Genomic DNA, 10,159 nt, shown 5'->3' with positions numbered 1-10,159 from the left:
GAGGGTTGGGGGTGGGGGGGGTGAGGGTTGGGGGGTGGGGGGGGGTGAGGGTTGGGGGGGTGGGGGGGTGAGGGTTGGGGGGTGGGGGGGTGAGGGTTGGGGGGTGGGGGGGTGAGGGTTGGGGGGTGAGGGTTGGGGGGTGGGGGGGTGAGGGTTGGGGGTTGGGGGGTTGGGGGGTGGGGGGTGAGGGTTGGGGGGTGGGGGGGTGAGGGTTGGGGGGTGGGGGGGTGAGGGTTGGGGGGTGGGGGGGTGAGGGTTGGGGGGTGGGGGGGCTGAGGGTTGGGGGTGGGCGGGTGAGGGTTGGGGGGGTCGGGGGGGTGGTGGGGCTGAGGGTTGGGGGGTTTTGGGGGGTGAGGGTTGGGCAGGATGAGGGGGGTGTGGGTGAGGGTTGGGGGGGTTTGGGTGAGGGTGGAGGGGTGGGGGGGGGTGGTGGTGAGAATTGGGGGGGGTGAGGGGGGGGGGTGGTTAGGGAAGTGCAGTATCTGAACTGACAAGTGGCGGCCGCGGCCCCTCCACACTTGCCTTGTCGTCCGGGGTTTTTTTTCCCTGCGGCTCCTCTCCCCTCGGTTTCCTCCTCAGTCTCCGAGCATGGCGTCGGGCCTTGGGCGAGACGGATGTGTGAGGCGGCGGTCTCGGTGCCAGTAGCCAGGCGGATGTCTCTCTCTCTCTCTGGGTGTCGGATCCTCACTCTGTCACCCACTGTCACTGAGCGGAGCCCCGCCGCTGCCTCTCTCAGTCAGTGAAGCGCCGCTGCCGCTGCCTCTCTCGCGCTCTCTGTCTGTCGGTCCCTCCCTCTCTCTCTCTCTCTCCTGGGCCACACCCAGAGCCGGGCCAGCACCCTGGCAACAGCGACCTACCAAACACACCGCCGGGGGGGGGGGGGTGGGGACTGCCGACCCAATCACCACAACTAACCACACCTCCCACCATAAACCCACACTGTGTCTAATATTAAATCTTCAACTGAACCAACCTTGGCTCCTGATCACAAAATATCCCAAATCTTCTCCAGCTCTCCCCCCCCCCCCCCCCCGGGGCTGGAAAATGTTCCGGCCCGAAAGCCTCTCAATAACAGAGTGAAGGCGGGACGGGCAGATTCATATCAAACACACAGCCGTTAAAATTCAAATGGCGAACGGGGATGTGAGTGTTTAACATTTATTACAATTGATGACTGTATTTGTCACCGGTTCCTGGCCGTTCTGAGTGCAATCCCCGGGTAAAGGTGGAGGGTTTGGCTGTCAGGGGGAAATGGAGGGAGCTGAGATTTCGGACAGAAAGCGGTTGCCTGGGTGTTTTAAGCCGGGCGGGTCAGTGCTGGGGATTTCACTTCAGGTCGGAACTTTTTATTTTCTGGAAACTGCTTTTGAGGCTAAACAGATGGATTCCCCTTGGACAGTGAAGCTGCCGGCTGATTGGCGGTTTCCACGGGGACAGAGGCATTGACGTAAGAGCGCTGGGCGGGGCCTGCAGGGCCCCACTGCTTTAACCCCAGAGACAGCCCGGCCCAGCACAATGTGATACACAGGCCAGCCCAGCACTGTGAATCACAGCCCAGCACAGTGTGATACACAGGCCAGCCCTGCACTGTGAATCACAGCCCAGCACAGTGTGAAACACAGGCCAGCCCTGCACTGTGAATCACAGCCCAGCACAGTGTGAAACACAGGCCAGCCGTGCACACAGTGTGAGACACAGGCCAGCCCTGCACTGTGAATCACAGCCCAGCACAATGTGATACACAGGCCAGCCCTGCACTGTGAATCACAGCCCAGCACAGTGTGAAACACAGGCCAGCCCTGCACACACTGTGAATCATGATGTGGAGATGCCGGCGTTGGACTGGGGTAAGCACAGTAAGAAGTCTCACAACACCAGGTTAAAGTCCAACAGGTTTATTTGGTCGCAAATATGGTATTTGCGACCAAATAAACCTGTTGGACTTTAACCTGGTGTTGTGAGACTTCTTACCACACTGTGAATCACAGCCCAGCACAATGTGATACACAGGCCAGCCGTGCACATAGTTTGAATCACAGCCCAGCACAATGTGATACACAGGCCAGCACAGTGTGAGACACAGGCCAGCCCTGCACACACTGAATCACAGCCCACCACAATGTGATACACAGCCCAGCCCAGCACTGTGAAACTGCCCAGCACAGTGTGATACACAGGCCAGCCCTGCACACAGTGTGAGACGGTAGTCATGATGTGGAGATGCCGGCGTTGGACTGGGGTAAACACATGCGCGATCTTCTTGGCGATCCTCTCCACTTGGAGCCGGCAGTTTGCGGTGTCGATGGTAGTCATGATGTGGAGATGCCGGCGTTGGACTGGGGTAAACACAGTAACCTGGTGTTGTTAAACTTCTTACAGTGTGAGACACAGCCCAGCACTGTGAATCACAGCCCAGTACACAGTGTGATACACAGGCCAGCCCTGCACACAGTGTGAGACAGCCCAGTCCTACACACAGTGTGAGACACAGGCCAGCCCAGTACACAGTGTGACCACAGCCCAGCCCTGCACTCAGTGTGAGACACACCCAGCACAATGATACACAGCCCAGCCCTGCACACAGTGTGAGACACACTGTATTATGGTGTTTACCCCAGTCCAACGCCGGCATCTCCACACACAGTGTGAGACACCGCCCAGGCCTGTACACAGTGTGACCACAGCCCAGCCCTGCACACAGTGTTGATAATATGTGTCTTTATATGCCCTGTTTGTGAACAGAACTCCCACTTATCTGACAAAGGAGGAACGCTCCGAAAGCTAGTGGCTTTTGCTACCAAATAAACCTGTTGGACTTTAACCTGGTGTTGTGAGACTTCTCACAGTGTGATACACAGCCCATCACAGCCCAGGCCTGCACACAATGTGATACACAGCCTAGTACACAGTGTGATACACAGCCCAGGCCTGTACACAATGTGATACACAGCCCAGTACACAGTGTGATACACAGCCCAGCACAATCACAGCCCAGTACACAGTATGATACACGGCCCAGCACAGCCCAGGCCTGTACACAATGTGATACACAGCCCAGTACACAGTGTGATACACAGCCCAGCACAATCACAGCCCAGTACACAGTATGATACACAGCCCAGCACAATCACAGCCCAGCACAATCACAGCCCAGTACACAGTGTGATACACAGCCCAGCGCAATCACAGCCCCTTTCCTGCACAGCCAACGCTAGACTGGTACAGTCCTCACACATTAGACTGGCGCACTCCTCACACATTAGACTGTTACATTCCTCATACATTTCTTCAATCACTGGAGCGGAACCAGGCTGCAAATCTTCACTCGGAGCTGCCTCAAAGCTCCATGGAGTCAGCTGAAGAGTTCAAGTCCACGGACCACAACAGCTACGTGTGTGTATACCCGTGGTACATCAATGCACGCTGATATTACAAAAAGATTTTCCTTAATTCGCCCTTGACATCTTTACATGTGTCGGTCTGTAATTGCATATACATTACCCATTATGAAAGAAGTGCGAAGGTTGGAAGTCTTAAATAAAAGCAATGCTGGGAATACACAGCAAGTCAGATAGGGTCTGAGAAAGGTTAACATTTCAGGCAGACCTCAAATAGGCTGACAGACGTGCTGTATATTTCCAGCGTATTGGTATAACGTTTCTCTATTATAACAATCACGCATGTCGAAATATTAAGATGAAATAAAATGCTTTGGCAGCGGATACATGACTTGTGTGTTGCTTCCAATGGTGTGTTCTTTGTATCAGCAAAATATCAGCTGGGATTCCGTGCAGCTGTGACTGTTGTCAAGTTTATCAAATTCCATCAACTTGCGGTGAGCTATTTCGTTTTCGCTGCATGTATAATTCCTGGTGACACAAAAAAACACATTGTTGTACTGCAGACAGGATTGTATCTGGAATTTTGGTAAATGGTCCCTCCTAAAACATAACTAGTCTTTGTCTCATGCTAACTAATCTGCCTTGTATTTACTACCATTTTCTGGTTGTTTCAGGTTTCAATGAATCGCATTTTTCTCAGTATGTCTTATACCGGAGATGCATCCAAGGTAATACTTTATTACCTTGATCTAAATTCACGAAACAATTTGACAATTATTATCATTGCTACCTGGAGTTTACATGTTATTCCCATTTTTTTCAATCTGTTTTGAAAAGATGGTCCTGAAATTATTCAAACATCAGTGATCTGTGAGTTGTCTTTCGCTTTACGTCATTTTATCAGAGTGTACCTTTCAATTCTGTTTCAGTTCAAAATCAAACTGGGAAAAGCATTTTACAGCAAATTAGAAAGCGGGAATACGGCATTCAGTTGAGCAGTTTGATTGCTATTGTACAACCACTCAGTAATCTTCAGCAATCGATTATTTTTTGATGCAAGTTCACCACATTTCGCAGCCAAAAACAGCGTATGTACACAGTTCTGTTCTTCCGTGGGCCGGAACGCTTCACGGAGCACATTTGTTCATTTGTTTATGTGGGCTTTCCATTAGTTTCTATCCTGTACATATTCGTTTATTAATCCAACACGCCGGGGTAATGCAATACAAATCTGATTCCACAAGACAGGTTCAGATTGTACCAGGATACCAAACCTACCTTCTCCCCATCAGTATCTGGGTGTCTGACCGAAACACCCTTCCTGACAACACCTGCCAGGTGTTGGTCACCTTCAACGTAAAGAAATATCTGTTGAAATTTACCTTAAAACACCGTTCATAACTTTCAACCAATCTGTTCTGACAGTCTGATGTGACAAGCTACTTTATCTTATGTTCATAAAATCATAGAATCCCTACAGTGCAGAAGGAGGCCATTCGACCCACCGAGTCCGCACGGATAACAATTCCGTCCAGGGTATTTATCCTACTAGTCCCTCTGACAGTAAGGGGCAATTTAGCATGGCCAATCAGCCTAACACGCGCATCTTTGGAGCCTGGGAGGAAACTGGAGTACCCGGAGCAAACCCATGCAGACTTTGATTTTGATTTTATTTGATTTATTATTGTCACAGTATTAGCTACAGTGAAAAGTATTGTTTTTTGCGTGCTATACAGACAAAACATACCGTTCATAGAGAAGGAAACGAGAGGGTGCAGAATGTAATGTTACAGTCACAGCTCGGGTGTAGAGAAAGATCAACTTAATACAAGGTATGTCCATTCAAAAATCTAATGGCAGAATGGAAGAAGTTGTTCTTGAATGGGTTGGTAGTTAACCTCCGACTTTTGTATCTTTTTCGGGAAGAAGGTGGAAGAGAGAATGTTCTGGGTGTGTGGAGTCCTGCTTTGCCGAGGCAGCGGGAAGTGTAGTAAGAGTCAGTGGATGGGAGGCTGATTTGCGTGATGGCTAATTGGGCTACATTCACAACCTTTTATAATTTCTTGTGGTCTTGGACAGAGCAGGAGCCATACTAAGCTGTGATACAACTAGAAAGAATGTTTTCTATGGTGCATCTGTAAAGGTTGGTGAGAGTCGTAGCTGACATGCCAAATTTCCTTAGTCTTCTGAGAAAATAGAGGCGTTGGTGGGCTTTCTTAACTATAGTATCAGCATGGGGGGACCAGGACAGGTTATTGGTGATCTGGACACCTAAAAACCTGAAGCTCTTGACCCTTTCTACTTCGTCCTTGTTGATGTAGACAGGGGCATGTTATCTTCTATGCTTCCTGAAGTCGATGACAATCTCCTTCATTTTGTTGACATTGAGGGAGAGATTATTGTTGTTGCACCAGTTCACCAGATTCTCTATCTCATTCCTGTACTCTGTCTTGTCATTGTTTGAGATCCGACCCATTACAGTGGTGTCATCAGCAAACTTGAAAATCGAGTTGGAGGGGAATTTGGCCACACAGTCATGGGTGTATAAGGAGTATAGTAGTGGGCTGAGAACACAGCCTTGTGGGGCATCGGTGTTAAGGATGATTGTGGAGGAGGTATTGTTGCCTATCCTTACTGATGGTGATCTATGGGTTAGGAAGTTCAGGATCCAGTCGTAGAGGAAGGAGCTGAGGCCCAGGCCACAGAGTTTGGAGATGAGTTTCGTAGGAATAATGGTGTTGAAGACTGAGCTGTCGTCAATAAATAGGAGTCTGACATATCTGTCTTTGTTATCTAGGTGTTTCAGGGTTGAGTGCAGGGCCAGGGAGATGGTGTCTGCTGTGGACCTGTTGCAGCGGTAAGCAAACTGTAGTGGATCCAGGCAGTCTGGGAGGCTAGAATTGATCCAAGCCATGACTAACCTTTCGAAGCACTTCATAACATGCGGAGAATCTGCAAATGCCCTGCAGACAGTAACCCAAGACCAGAATTGAACCTGGGGCCCTGGCACTGTGAGGCAGCAGTGCTAACCACTGTGCCACCATGTCGTTAAAGTTTCCAATATAACTTCCTATATGAGATATGTATTTGGGGCACTCGAGAATTCAGGTTTATCGTGCCAGTCTTTACAGCTCTTCCCCGATACCAACAGTTGTTTCTCTCATCTGTAATCCCTTTAGAGTTGAGTAGTCCATTAATGTTGCAGCATTTGCATGAAATATTGAAGATGCAGTCTAACCAGGAAACTCAAGTTTCCAAAAAGCCTTTGAAGGCATGACCTTAACAAATATGACAATATAATGCAATGTTCTATTAGTCTGGTGTCGTTCTACCTCATAAAGCATCAGTGACAATTTGTATTTCTGTGTTAGCAGTCCTGCTTAAAAGCAATTTTGAAGCAAATAGTAATTCCTGAAAAAATGGAACAGAGAAATGAAAAAGGCTCAGGAACAGGTATAATGCACAGTAGCACAGTGGTTAGCACTGCTGCCTCACAGCGCCAGGGACCCAAGTTCGATTCCTGGCTTGGGTCACTGTCTGTGCAGAGTCTGCACGTACTCCCCATGTTTGCATGGGTTTCTTCCGGGTACTCCGGTTTCCTCTCACAGTCCGAAAGACATGCTGGTCAGGTGCATTGGCCATGCTAAATTCTCCCTCAGTGTACCGGAGTGTGGTGACTAGGGGGTTTTCACAGTAACTTCATTGCACTGTTAATGAAAGCCTACTTGTGATTAATTAATAAACTTTAACTTTTCAGACAACATGGAAATTCTTTTGGCAACTTGCATGTACATTTTAAAAACATAAACGTATGAGAAAGACAGGAAAACCTCAGCAGGTCTGACATCAACTATGGAGAGAGAATAGAGCTAACATTTCAAGTCTCGATGACCCTTCAACAGAACTCTGACAAGGGTCATCCGGACTTGAAATGTTAGTTCTATTCTCTCCCAAAGATGCTGTCAGGCTTGCTGAGATTTTCCAGAATTTTCTGTTTCTGTTTCAGATTCCAGCATCCACAGTAATTTGCTTTTATTATTTGAGAAAGACAGGAACTGGAAAGTTTATTAGCTTCTGCAATGCAAATTAAATATTGGACAGGAAGAAGTAAATCCAGGATCATGAGTCAACATATTACAATGAATAATGAAGGATTGAATTTACTAGTGAAATAAAAAACAAAATACTTACATTTATATAGCACTTATGTTTTTGTGATGTTAGTTGAAGGATGAGTGCTGGCTGGGACCCTGGGGATAATTGCCCTGCTGTTATTCAAAGTCATACCATGAGTTATTTTACATCCACCTAAGCAGGCAGATAAAAGCTTGATTTAACATCTCATCTGAAAGGTGGTACCTCCAACAATGCAGTGCTCCCTGAGTACTGCATTGGAGTGTCAGACTTGATTCTTGTACTTAAGCTTTGGAGTGAGACTTGAACATGGAAAATTGTGATTCAGAGGGGAGTTTCTACCAGCTGAGCCATGGAAGACAGAAAAAGAAAGAAAAAAAAGGTCAGGCATGTACAGCAATGGAATTATTGGAAACCTTGGAATACTAGGAAGCAGAGACGAATCAAAAATGGTAGCCAAAATGCAACAAAGAAAATATCAACATCAAAATGGAAACTAAGTCATTAGTACTTATTTGGTGGTGCTGTGTTACAGTTCACTTAGGGATTCCCAAGTTGCTGTGGCAACATGCAATTTTACATGCATGTTTGGAGCAATGGATAGTGATGGTGGAGTCTCCAACTTTCTTTCCCTCACATGGCTGACCAGAAATCTCTCCCACTCTTACCGTCTGTTGTTGCACATGTTGGAAGGTTTTGTAGGTTGTTAATGGACCTGTTTGGCTGCATTTTGAATAAACCTTCTTTCTTTGGCCATCAAGTTCTGAGGTGGGACTTGAACTCAGAACTTCTGGCTCAGAGGCATGGATGCTGCCCATGAAGCCACATGACATCTCAAGTACAGATACAACTTAGATAAATCAGAGAAAAGTAAGAAAATATTAAAGTAACTAAAGATTCAGGAAAATTAAGAATATGAACCTAGAATGATTCTGTTGGAAATTTCAAGTTCGGCAGATCATGAAGTAAGGAATATTGGATTCTAAACCTGTTATTCACTCCAGCTGACTTTCCTATTCATTGGAGAGGCAAGTCATTCTGTTCTTTGTTGGATTACTTGCAGAAATGCTTGCATGGAGAAGGATGCTGCCTACTCCTTTTGGCTGCTGCAGAAGAATGCAATTTGCTGTACATTAAGTAGCCTAACCCCCAGTCACAGGCATTTTTGATGCTGGGAACTTGCTGATGTTTTCAAAATCTAGAAATACATGCAAGGTCAGCATAGTAAAGGCCAGTCAAATGGTCTTCTTATACTTTGTGACTCACAGAGTAATGCAGCTTGGTGAACAAGATTTCATTATTTTGGACGATATTTATTAGGCCTCAGTCCTTAATGTCAAAGCCACCCCCTCCCACCCACCATGAATATAGACCATTTGATGGTTGAGAAACAGAACCTGCAGGAGAGAGAACTTCAAGAAGGGCGTTTGTTCAATGGTCCTCCCATTGAATTGGGAGGACTCTGTGGGTCATATTATTCAGGTCACACTACAGTACAGGAGTATGGTGATGACAATTGCTCTGCACACCAGGGGCAAAATTTTCCCATCCCACCCGCCACGGGAATCATAGCGGACAGGACACGGACCATGCAAAGGTCCGTTGACCTTTGGTGGAATTTTCTGGTCTTGGGGCGAGCGCGGCTGGAAAATCCCGCCCTAGGACTTTTGTTCTGTTTTTGCTTTGTGTTTTAAAGATATAATTCATTTGATAGATAAAGGGAAGTCGAACTGAAGTATGAAGTGCATTATGTATCAGCTACAGTATAGTTGCAGCTTTTGTGAAACTGATTTTTTATTAGGCTAAATTTGAATAGTTTCAGAACAGGTCACCAGGAATGAATAAAGTTTGCAGGACAACCTTTTATTCAATGATAGAAAATAACTGGTTGTCTTGCCTGAAACATTTTTCCCCTCAATTTTCTTTCCTGAAGGTGTAGTTCAATATGCTGCCTTCCAAATATTGCCAACATATAGGCAGGATTTTCGCCCCATTACACTAAATGTTTGACAAGTACACAAGTTTGAAAAACAACGTTCTATCCATCGGTTGTAATGGTGGATTTACACACTGCCTCATCTGCTCCCTGCCACATTAATTATGCATGCACAGGAAACGTACCGGACCATTTGCTGGTGGCTTCTGATTTGCCTGCCCTGCTGTCAACTCATGACTTCCTCACCCTTGGCGCCATATTTAAAGTTCAGCTGTGTACAGCCTTCTCAATGTTGGCAGTCCAGGACTGCTCCATTGAAGACATGGCCCTAAAACCCATGAAGACAGCAGCCTCCAAATTCAGTGACTCCTCACTGGAGCTCCTTCTGAATGCAGTCAAAGCTCACCGCCATGTCCCCTTCACCCACTGACTGCAGCAGGTCCAGCAAGGTAACCAATCCAGCTTGGAAGGCAGTGGCAGCGATGATCAGTGTCAACATGGTATAGAAGAGCTCAGCCACCCAGTGCATGAAGAAATTAAATAATCTCATCTGTGTGGCCAGGGTGTCAACCATCTCAGCACTCTCAACTCACACACTCACAAGCCCATCACACGTTCACTGACATCTCACTCACTGCCAGCTCAAGGGACTTCACCACTCACTCTCTCACACACACCTTCTCATCTCCATCTGGTGTCATCTCCTTTGGAGCTTGTATCCTCATCCCCACCATGGCTCCATTCACCA

The 10,159-nt window shown here is 47.2% G+C and overlaps 1 protein-coding gene and 1 long non-coding RNA gene across 6 annotated transcripts in view; one reads left to right on the top strand and one right to left on the bottom strand.

Moving 5' to 3' along the window:
• The window catches only part of LOC144490205 (guanine nucleotide-binding protein subunit beta-4), a 61,517-nt gene extending 60,669 nt beyond the window's left edge, over positions 1-848 (bottom strand). For 3 of the 5 annotated variants that reach the window (XM_078208021.1, XM_078208014.1, XM_078208004.1), the window contains exon 1: positions 523-848. The gene's annotated coding sequence lies outside the window, so the exon portion shown is untranslated. Of the gene's footprint in view, positions 1-489 lie in introns of all 5 variants that reach the window. The other 2 variants (XM_078208010.1, XM_078208028.1) reach the window with 2 other exon arrangements.
• Positions 849-974: 126 nt separating this feature from the next.
• LOC144490259 (uncharacterized) overlaps positions 975-10,159 on the top strand; it is a 46,413-nt gene continuing 37,228 nt past the window's right edge. Inside the window, exons 1-2 of the long non-coding RNA XR_013497202.1 lie at positions 975-1,143; positions 4,016-4,069. This is a non-coding gene — a long non-coding RNA (uncharacterized LOC144490259). The remainder of the gene's footprint in view (positions 1,144-4,015; positions 4,070-10,159) is intronic.

Source organism: Mustelus asterias, chromosome 3 (genome assembly GCF_964213995.1).
Source record: "Mustelus asterias chromosome 3, sMusAst1.hap1.1, whole genome shotgun sequence".
In the NCBI taxonomy this organism is placed as follows: Eukaryota; Metazoa; Chordata; class Chondrichthyes; order Carcharhiniformes; family Triakidae; genus Mustelus; species Mustelus asterias.
This window is presented reverse-complemented; position numbering and strand designations above follow the sequence as displayed.